Source organism: Chiloscyllium punctatum, chromosome 36 (assembly GCF_047496795.1).
Source record: "Chiloscyllium punctatum isolate Juve2018m chromosome 36, sChiPun1.3, whole genome shotgun sequence".
In the NCBI taxonomy this organism is placed as follows: Eukaryota; Metazoa; Chordata; class Chondrichthyes; order Orectolobiformes; family Hemiscylliidae; genus Chiloscyllium; species Chiloscyllium punctatum.
Genome location: NC_092774.1, coordinates 64,966,439 through 64,978,183, shown reverse-complemented (window position 1 = coordinate 64,978,183; position 11,745 = coordinate 64,966,439). Strand labels below are relative to the sequence as shown.

The 11,745-nt window shown below is 46.5% G+C and overlaps 1 non-coding gene across 1 annotated transcript; it reads right to left on the bottom strand.

The window, feature by feature from the left end:
• Positions 1–9,276: 9,276 nt before the first annotated feature.
• Positions 9,277–9,350, bottom strand: trnan-guu (transfer RNA asparagine (anticodon GUU)). Its single transcript has one exon. It is a non-coding gene; the product is annotated as a tRNA-Asn (tRNA).
• Positions 9,351–11,745: the final 2,395 nt, after the last annotated feature.

The window sequence follows — 11,745 nt, the reverse complement described above, 5'->3', positions numbered from 1 at the left end:
CTGTCCTTGTCCTGGGAGGTTTAGATGGCATCTATAATTGAAGTGAATGCAGACTTGGCTGTGGGAGTGGAGGGTACTTCTACCTGAGCACACCCATCTTTGAGATTGCTGTACTGATCAAGACAATCTCAGACACCTTCATTCACTTTTCCAACCAACCACAGGGTGGTTAAGGATGGGTATAAATGTTAGCATTGCCAGCGATGCCCACACCCCATGCATGAATAAATACTTTATGTTTAAAAGTTACATTCACGTTCCAAACCCTCTAATGTATGATTACTTACATGGAAAATTCCTGTTTGCTGGAATTTCATTTTAAAACATAGGATTGTGTCAATCATGTAGAAATATAACAAGAACAACAAATGGAGAAGTTAACAGGTCATGAGCAGGGCCAGAATGCTGAGTCAGCCTGACCCTGAAGGCTGAGAGAGTTCTCCCAGATGTTAAAGTTACACCAGTGCGTTTTACTCTTGCAGCTTCCCCAAAAGTTTGTCCCTGATGTAAGATCATTCAATGACCCGAATTACGAACTGTTTTTATCTCCATAGCTGGTGCCAGACTTGCTGAGTAATTCCAACCCTTCTGCTCTTCCCTTTTATGGGATTTGAGCTTCCCTAAGTCAATGTAATGATGAACTGCAGATGCTGGAGATCTGAAACACAAAAGTGCATCAAATGCTGGAGAAACTCAATAGGACTGGCAGCACATGTGGATGGAGAAGCAGAGTTAGCATTTCAAGTGCTGTGACCCTTCTTCACAACTGTTCTGGACTCAGGACAGGATATTGTCTTTGTTTCTTTCTCTCTCTCTCCACTGGTGTTGCCAGACTGGCTGAGTTTCTCCAGCAATTTCTGTTATGACACTTTCATAAGGTTGATGTTTGTTATCCATCCCGAAGTGCAAGGTATCTTGCTTGTACCAATTCAGAGGGCAGTGTAAGAGTCAACCACATTCCTGTGGGTCTGGAGTCACATGTAAGACTGACCATGCAAGGATGGCAGTTTCCCTCCTGAAAGGACATTGGTGAACATGGGATTTATGACAATTGTCGTCAGTGCCATCGATACCATACTGAGACTAACTTTGTGTTCCCCATTTATGATTTGACTTATTCACATCTCACCTCTTGCTGTGGTGGGATTTGAACTCATGTTCCCTGGATTACTCATCCTGTGACATTATGACTACACTGTTGTTTCCCATTCTTTGCTATTTTGTGTTTGCTGTGCACGTCCTTGTCCTCTGATGTTTGGGAAATTGAACCTGTTTAAAAGATTGCCCTAAACTTGCCCCTTTGACCAAGTCTTTGGTCACCTGTCCTAATCTGTGCTCCGGTCTTGTGATTTTTAAAGGAATTCTCATTATGTTCATGTGAAGCACTTTGACATAGTTAACTGTACCACAGGTATTATTTGATTGCTGCTTGTGTCCCTATCTTAATATCTGAAAGTACAGGGTCATACTTTAAATGTAGAAGACAAAAATGAGGATGATTTCTTTTCTTTCTGAGGGTTGTGTGTCTTCTTCAAAAGGCAGTGGATTCAAGATCGTTAAGGCAGAGGTAAATAGGTTCTTGATAACCAAGTGGATGAAAGATTGTCGGGGATGTGTTGGAATGTAGAGTTGAGGTTGAATTCAGATCAGCCATGATCTTATTGAATGTTGCAGCAAGCTCAAAGTGCCGATTGGCCGACTCCCGCCCATTATATGTTTGTATCAAGCATTCTGTGTCTCCCCTCTTGTAGCTATGAACTGGGTAATTCCTTTCCAATATTGCCTCTTGTCGACATTTAATTGAACACCAGATGGCCCCCTATTGGGAGCAGGCACATTGCAGCAATTGCAGTATTTCTTGTGTTAATTTTGTTGCTTCTTACTCAGTGTTGCTGAGAATCTTCGAAATAAAAACCAAAACACTTCTATTATTATCGCACCAATGGAAGTGTATGTTTGGATGTAACATTGTTGAATTAGCCATTCCCATCTTTTCCAGAATTCTGTGTTTAAAGCCCTCGAGTCTGGTTTCCACCCCTGAAACAGTTCTTATCAAGGTCATATTTGACATCCTTTGAAACGGTGATAGGGATAAACATGCCCTCGTCGACCTGCGGACAGCCTTGATCAGAGTTAATGACAGTACTGACCCTCTCCAGCATCACTCTATCCTCTGGGAGGGTCTGGTTTTATCGTCTTCCATTCTGATTTGTTTTACCGTAGCTGCTGGTGTTGGCATCTATACTGATGATATCCAACTGTGCCTGAACACCACTTCTCTCCCGACTCCTCTATCATTCATAATTTACCAATAATTTCATCTGAATGCCTGCCCAATTTCCAGCATTGGATAACCATAAACATTCCCTTAGTTAAATATTGTGAAGTGTGAAGCATTGTTTTAGTCCCCAAGTTCGACCTGAGCCCCCGTTCCCCCAACCCCCCACCCCCACCCCAGTAACTCTGTTGACAGCCTTCATATCACTTGAAAACTAGGATCGATAGATTCGTGAAGAGTCGGGGGATGAACAGTTACAGGAAAAGGGCAGGAAAGTGAATGTGGGGAATGCCAGATCACCCAGAATCCTACTGAATGGAGAAGCAGGCTCAAGGGGCTGAATAGCATATTCGTGTTCCTATTTCTTATGGTTCCCGAGCCCTTAACTCTGATACAGGACACTGACTTCAGTGTGTGCCATTACTGAGAGTGCTGATGTTCCCTTGTGTAATATCAACAACTTAGCAGCTGCTAAAACCACTTGCTCCTTTATTACCTCCAAACACAATAAGCCAATGTGTTCAGGGGAGACGATGGCCGACTTTATTGTCAGCAGACTATTCACCCAGGTAATGTTCCGGGGACTTGGATTCACAACCTGCCACGGCAGACGGTGGAATCTGAATTCAATATAAATCTGGAATTAAGAGTCTAATGATGAAATCATTGTGGTTTGTTGTAAAAACTTATCTGGTTTCCTGCTGTCCGAACCTGGTCTGATCTAAGTGTGATTCAGATCCACTGTCAGCTGGTGGAATCTTCACTGCACTTTCAATCAAAACCTCCACTATAACCTCCCTACTTTTATACTCCATTTAAAGGCCAATCTCCCTTCTGCCTTCCCTATTAGTCACTGTGCTCCCAGAAGCAGGATTGTGGATCAGTTTAAAGTAGGTTCTATATCTCTGATTACATCGGTACAAAAGGCAGTAATGAAAGGTTTCAGCACACTGGCTTTCATCAGTTCGGGAATTGAGTCGAGAAGTTGGCAAGTTATGTTGCAGGTATACAGGACGTTGATGAGGCTGCACCTGGAATATTGTGATCAGTTTTGGTCCCCTTGGTGTTCTGACTTCTGACTTCTTCAACTCTGGGTTTGTGTTGAACTTAATGGGATACTTTGTCCAACTCAGCATGTTTAAACAGTATCTCTCAGAGGGATTCATCTGAAACTTTTCAGGAGGTGAGCTCAACAAGATTGAACTATTCAAAGTTACTTGGACTCTATTTTAAACTTACATCAGGACCAGTAGTCAGAGACACGTACAGCATGGAAACAGACCTTACGGTCCAACATGTCCATGCTGACCTGATATCCTATATTAATCTAGTCCCATTTGACAGCACCTGACCCATATACTCAGGCAGCTCATTTCATATATGTACCACCCTCTGAATGAAGATGTCGTCCCTTTTCATATATTTCGCCTCTCACCCTAAACCTATGCCCTCTAGTTCTGGACTCCCCCAGCCCAGGGAAAAGACCTTGTCTATTACCCTGTCCATGCCCCTCATGATTTTGTAACCTCTATTAAGTCACTCCTCTGCCTCCGATGCTCCAGTGAAAACAGTCCCAGCCTATGCAGCCTCTCCCTGTAGCTCAAACCCTCCAACCCCCAGTTACATTCCTGTAAATCGTTTCTCATGGAGAAGTCAACGTTTCAGTTCTGAAGAAGGGTTAATACCCAAAACGCTGACTTCTCCACATCCTGGTGCTGCCGGGCTTGCTGTATTCTCCCAGCCTCCTGCTTGCCTACTTCGGGTTGCAATATGTAGTGGCTCAGTGTTTACCACTGCAGCGTCACAGCGCCAAGGACCCAGGATTGATTCCAGCCTTGGCTGACTGTCTGTGAGGAGTTTGCACATTGTCGCAGTGTCTGCGTGGGTTTTCACTGGGCGATCCTGTTTTCTTCCATAGTCCAAAGATGTTCAGGTCATGTCGATTGGTCATGCTTAATTGCCCATAGGGTTAGGTATATTAGTCAGAGGGAAATGGGTCTGGATGGGTTACTCTTCGGAGGGTCGATGTGGACTTGTTGGGACAAATGGCCTGGTTCCACACTGTAGCTAGTCTCATCTGCACTACTTTGTCACTAACGAATGGCAGAGTCGACTCGACGGGCCGAATGGCCGAACTTCTGCTCCGATGGTCTTGCGGTCTTAGGTTTCTCTGGATCATTTCATTTGGCAATGTGCAGTCCCTGGCTCAATGAGCAGCAGCTTCCAATGAAAACAAAGCTCATATGATGGTTGAACTCCTCCAGAGTGGAAACAGGTCCTTCAGCCCAACACATCTGCACTGATTCTCCGAATGGCAACCTACTCAGATCCATTTTCCTTACCTACATAAATTGCACACAGACCTCCAAGGGTAGAAGTATTCCTGGGGTCCTGGTGCCATGAGGCAGCAGTGCTAACCCTGAGCCACCATGAGGTTGTGGTTTCGGGGGGTGGGGGAGGCAATTGCAGTCCAGCAGAAAACAAAAACAGCCCACCTACTCTCCCACTGCACCCACTGTCAGAACTGGCAGGAGGTTCAGTCCTTGGGGGTGACTAAAGGCAGCGTCACCGGTGGGATCTGATTGCTGGGAGCGCTGGTGCCCCCGCTGGTGCTTCCGCAAGTTGCAAGAAAACATGAACCTCTTCCCACACTCGGGCCAGCTGAAGCGCCTCTTCCGGTGTGGATACACTGGTGCTTCAGCAGGGCGGAGGAATTGCTGAAGGACTTCCCGCACTCAGGGCAGCCGAAAGGCCTCCCCCCTCCGCCCCTTCCATCCCCCCATGTGGACCAGCTGGTGATTCAGCAGTGTGGAGGAGCAGGAGAACGGCTTCTCCCCGGTGTGGACGGACTGGTGCATCAGCAGAGCTGAGGAATTGATGAAGGCCTTCCTGCACTTAGGCAACTGAACGACCTCTCCCCCATGTGGACCCACCAATGGGCCAGCAGGTCGGAAGAAAGAGCAAAGCCCTTCCTGCAATCGGGGCAGAAGAACGGCTTCTCCTCAATATGGACCCACTGGTGTCTCAGCAGGTGGGAAGAACTGCTGACGGCCATCTCGCACTTGGGGCCGGAGAACAGCCTTCCCTGGTGTGGACCAACTGGTGCGTCCGCAGGGCAGAGGAATCACTGAAGGCCTTCCCACACTCAGGGCAGCAGAAGGGCCTCTTCATCTCTATGGACCCATTCGTGGTTCAGAACCCTCTCAAATTTCACAATATCCTTCTGCTAGCAGGGAGACCAGAATTGCACACAATATTCCAAAAGTGGTCTAAAAATTGTCCTGTACAGCCACAACATAACTTCCCAACTCCAATACTCAGTCAGAGGATTGCGAAAGCTTTCAAAACCCAAACAAAACAAACAGGAAAGAATGGAGGTATAAACCGAATTTTTGAGAGTCAGCTTGAAAGCATCAATGAGAAATCGGCGGAGGGGGTTTATTGGGGACCCGTTCTCCTTAAATACACTATATCCGTATTTCTCTTGTGCTCTTCGTAGTTTCTCTGTGCTGCAGTGTGTAGTGGCTAGTTGAAATAATGTCCTGATGCAGCTTCGTTTGTGGGTGTTGGGATGATTGCCTCTGTGGTTTAGTATTTGGTTTGTGTGTGTTGTTCTCCTATAGATGCTAGTTTGAAGTTCCCCATTGACTGTTCGCTCTACTGTGACATCTAGGAATGGCACCTTGTTGTTCTCCTCCCCTTCAAACCAGGAGCACCACCACCACCCTCCCCCCCCCCCCAACCCCTCAGACCATAGTCTCACGACTTGGAACACCAATATACAGACTTGTCAAAGGCCTCCACTGAGGACTAAAACAGCAAGTCGAAGATTCACTCCACTCCATTTACTCCTACCAAGAATTCCTGAACGCCAAAGACACGAAGATAGAAGAGGATGGAATAATGTTGCCCTTTGACAGAACAGCCCTGTTCACATCCATTAACATCAACGTGGCCAAAGAAAACTGAAGACACTACTCGAAGAACCAAAGACACAAACACAGCACCAACTTCATCAGCAAAGATAACACTGTCAAGCTCGTGGAGCTGTGTTTTACCACCAACTTCATATTCAATAACAAGCCCTACAAACAAATCAACGAAATACTCATGATACCACCAGCAGCATCAGGATTCCGAGCAGAAGCAATAATGCAGAGACTCGAACAAATAGCCCTTCCAACGATCCACCCCAAACTTTGAGTCCGCTACAGCGATGACACATTTGTCATCAAAAAATGAAACGAATTAGAGGAAACCTACAACACCATCAACAATATCCTTACTGGCATAAAATTCACAAAAGAGGAGAACAACAACAAAGTGCCATTTCGAGATGTCACAGGAGAGCGAACAGTCAATGGTAAATTCAAAACAGCGTCCACCGGAAAACAATGCACACGAACCAAGAACTTAACTGCAGAAGCAATCATCCCTACACATACAAACAAATCTGAATCAGGACACTATTTCAACGAGCCACTACACACTGCAGCACCCAGAAACTACGAAGAACAAAAAAAAACTGTAGTGAGCATTTAAGAAAAACGGGTAGCCTATAGACCCCCTGAAAATAGCTTCCCAGACTGGGAATCAAACCCAGACCGCAGCGGTGAGAGCACCGAATCCTAACCACTAGATGCAGCCCTGCCTTGATAGATCTACTGAAAATTTCTTCCCTGCCCGGAAATCGATTCCGGGCCTTGTGAGGTCGAAGGCTTTCACCCTGTGTATCCAACAATGTCATTTCTTGTAACCATTGCTCCCGATGCGGTCTCCTCTACATTGGGGAGACTGGAGACTCCTCGCAGAGTCATGTCACAGCGCTTGAGGGAAAATCTCCAGGACACCCGCACCAATCAACCCCATCGCCCTATGGCCCAACATTTCAACACCCCCTCCCACTCTGCCGAGGACATGCAGGTCCTGGGCCTCCTCCATCGCCGCTCCCTCCCCACCCGATGCCTGGAGGATGAACGTCTCATCTTCCGCTTGGGGTCAATTCAACCCCAGGCCATCAATGTGGACTTCATCAGTTTCCTCATTTCCCCTCCCTCCGCCTTGCCTCAGTTCCAACCTTCCAGCTCAGCGCTGTTCTCATGACCTGTCCTACCTGCCAATCTCCCTCCCCACCTATCCGCTCCACCCTGCTCTCTGATCTGTCACCTCCATCCCCACCCCCATTCACCTATTGTACGTTTTGCTACCTTCGGCCCAGCACACCCCACCCCCAATTTATCGCTCCACCCTGGGGGAGGAGGAGGGGGTCCTGCCTCTATTCCTGATGAAGGGCTTTTGCCCGAAACGTCGATTTTCCTGCTCCTCGGAAGCTGTCTGACCTGTTGTGCTTTTCCAGCACCACTCTGATCTAAACTCTGGTTTCCAGCATCTGCAGTCCTCACTTTTGCCTACCCAATAAACCCAGTGTGCCAATTTCACATCAACAAACTGACACAAGTAGACACAACGTCTGCAGAAACCCTAGCCGCATTTCTTTACATTGAAGACATCTGGGAAATGATGTCCAGACAACTCAAACCTCTCAGCAGCATGGTCGCCCACAAATTTACCAACACATTTAAACAGCGGCTAATGAACCTGAAATACGCGATACAAACAACCAGAAAAGTTTGTTATTTATAAAATACCTTACAAGGAAATATGTACATGAACTCTGCCACACAGGTCTCTGTGGAAAGAAATGCTGGGATGAGATAAGGAAGATTTTTTTCAGCCAAAACGAATCGGTACTGACTGCACAGCCATTTAAAATCAACGCTCTGTGTTGGGAAAGTGAAATGTGCCCGTGAGCAGTGTGTAGGGTCTTTCAGCTTCCCCTCCTCTGACAGCGCTGTGACTTGACTCTGATGTTCTCAGGGACATTTACTGATACGAGACAGTGAAAAGATTCTCATTCCTGCAGATTAGGAATTGTACCCATACGCCGGTTTCAGGAGAATTTGAAAGATTAATTGGGATGTGTGAAGAAGCTGTGAGCTGCATTTGAAACAAGTAGGTGGAGTCAGATACGTCATCCATTGCCCCATGGTCATGAGAGTACCTAACGCCACCATGCTCTGACGTTAACACGGACATGCGCAGCAATGGGTTCATTCAGAAAGTGAACAACCAAAGATAATCACCGTCACTGATTCCCTTCCACAGGCCCAACTTTGTGAAGCAGTACCTTTCACTGGCAAAGGAAACACCCATGTCTTCAGGTGCCTGCTTTATTTCGAACTCTATTTCAAGCCCCTCACTCTTCCAGTCTCATTTCCAAACACTTTGCTCATAGTCTCCAAAGAAGCTCTGAGGGTATCTGCTTGTTCCACCCGAACAGGCAGTGGGTTGCAGATTCCCACCAGTCCCAATTTGAGTGAAATATTTTTCCCCCTCCACTGATTTGAATCTTAAAGAAGAAGCGGGGGAGCAAACTCCCTTTCTTTTCGACGACATTTCTCATTTTGTTCTCGGCAGGGTTCACACCTGCGTGGGGAAACCGCAATGGATTTCAAGTCCATCGCATTAACCACTCGGCCCACGATTCAGAACCACACTGACAGCTTGACTTCCCAGGTCTGTCTGCCTGTGGAGCTGAGAAAGAGTGAATCATCGCAGAGTTTGTTTGATTCCAATCACTTGACAGTGATTCGAAAGGGTTAAATATCGGCACATGGTGTTTGCAGATATTTAGGTGTTTCTCCCGAAAAGATGAAATGAACTTTCAGTGAGAAATTGCAGGAGGAACTCAGCAGGGCAGGCAACATCTGTGGAAAGAGAATCAGAGGCAACATTTCAAAATTTGGTTTTCTCCGACAGGTACTGTCAAACCTGTTGATTTTCTGTTTGGGTCTCGTCTTCTCAGCATACGCAGTCCCTTAGGTTAGACATGAAGTCAATTCGAAACCCCTTTTGCAGAAGATTTCCGTTTGGGGAACATTTTCCTGACCCCATTAAAAGCGCACGGAATCGAAGCCAAAGGAAAACAGCGAACACCCCGCCCCTGGGTGGGCTCAAACCACCAACCTTTTGGTCAACAGCCGAACGCGCTGACCAATTGCGCCACAGAGGCAGGCGCAGACGGGGGTGGCACCATCGCTTAGTGATTTTATAATTCAGCCTCCCCGCCTAGAATTACAATTGTCGTCTATCAGTTTAACCATTCCATAATCAAGCCTGGGAGATGTATTCTGGAGATACCGGGGGCAGACACATGTATTCTGCAGACACATCCATATCACGAGGAACTAGCTTTCTTACTCCGGGGCCGTCGCCCTTCCAGCCTTTCAGTGGTTTGCCTGTTCCCGAGTTCTCTCATTGGCTCGGAGGCGAGGAGGGGTTTGAATTCCTGATGTGCAGGAACGACAATTCTTTCAATGTCTCAGATCAGTTCGTGTGCCGGGAATATCAGAATCAACCACCCGGCCTCTTCAACAAGGGGACCATGTCTGGACTGTCGGACAGGTCATCTTTCATTCTCCTCTAAATCCGCTTCCCAAAGTGTATTTAAAGGATCACAAAGCTGGAGACTGGGATTTCTGTTTTGCTTCATGAACATTTGAACATTTTTCCATTTCCTAACTGACAATATTTTGCCAAAATCTCTTCCCAATTGTACGACTTGCCTCATGTCCGGGGATGAGGAATTTCCATTCTGGGGAGACATTCCCAAGGTTGAGAATGTTCACTTTGGAGCAAACAAGGATAACTGGAGATTTCCTGGGGCTGTTGGTAATGATGGTAGAAGAAGCGGTGGGAATGGGCAGATTAATGATCAGAAGAACCAATTGCCACTGACCAGAGTCAGTTACCAGAGGACAGGGATTGAAGTTCTTGAATGAAAAGCAGCACTTGTGCCTAATAAACACAGAGAATACTGCAGAAAGCCAACGGGTCGAGCAGTATCTGTGGAAAGGTAAACAGAGCTGACGTTGTGAGTCTGATACGTTGTTTGTTCAGAACCCGAGTTTCCTGCATGGCAATCAATTCCCAGACATGAGAAAACGGGTCTTTATTGAGACGGGTTTTGTGAAGTTTGAGCGATAATGCAACCAACAGGAAGTTATTTAAAATCGCCAGCGAAGAAAGCATAGCCAGCAGGTTACCACCCTGGGCGGGGAGCCCCAAATGATCTCTACGCCAACACCTTAAGTGTTCGGCCACAACTACACGCCCAAAGTTGTGGTCTAAACTTTCTCATGGAATAGTTCTAACAGGAAAGGTGAGTATTGGGCTTGTCCTGTCCGCGCCATAGTCCCAACGTTTCCTGTTCCCCTGGATTTGATCAGGACAGAGGAGGCTGATGGGAGATCGAATTGAACTACACACATTGATGAGAGATAGAGCGGGTGGGAAGGATCCATTCCCATGCGTAGAGAGATTAATAATCAGGACCGAAAATAAGGAGCCACTTCAAGAAATTTGGGGTTCATTCAGCAAAGCTAATGTAGAACTGTTCACAGAAAATTGTGATGAAAGTCTCTCGAGTTATTTTGATGAGAAGTGTTGATGATGCTAATACAATCGATAGGATGAAGGTAGATTGGTCAATGTATTTGGTGACAGTTCTGTTCTAGCCCTGTGAGCGAAACCTGGATCTGAAGGAGTATAAGGGACATTAACAACATCGATCTGAAATTGGACACGTGACAAGGAACAGAGCCATCATTACCAGTTGGCTTTTGAACTGGAGAGGGTTTCTCGTGAAATTAGCTTGAGGCTTGAGGTATGCAAGGTCAAGATAATTTAGGTAAAACATGGAAACACTATCCTCATTAGCAGACACTGAAAGGATTGCAAGACACAAATTAAACATTTTCGACAAGTGATACAGGGAACTGGGAAGATAAGTATTAGAAACTGGCAACAACAAAGTTCTGCAGCACAACACTGACATTCAAAGACCGAAAACATCCAGGTCCTGATTAATCAGATGGCATTATGGTGCTTTTCTGCAAAACATCTACTTGCAATGTCCTACAAAAGAGTGACAAAACCCATCGCTGTCAGCCTAGGATAGAAAATCCGAAGGGATGAACGTTTGCTGATTTTCTGAAGATTCACAGAGCTTAGACTGGGTTTTGGTGATTGTTTCTTTTCCACTCCCAGGAGCCGCAGTGGTTGAGGCGTTGAGTTGGGGAGAATAAAATGTGCCCGTAAACAGCGTGTGGGGCTATTTCAGCTTCCCCTCATCTGACTGCGCTGTGAGTTGACTCAGATGTTCTCAGGGACATTTACTGACGCGAGACAGTGGAAGGATTCTCATTCCCGCAGGTCGGGAATTCAAACCGTACGCCGGCTTCAGGACAATGAGAAAGATTAATTGGGGTGTGTGAACAAGCTGTGAGCTGCATTTCAAACAGGTAGGTGGAGTTTGTTGCGCCAGGCCCTGTGCGCAACCAACGCCACCATGCTGCAGAGTTCTGACGCCAACACGGACATGCGCAGCAATGGGAACATTCACAAGG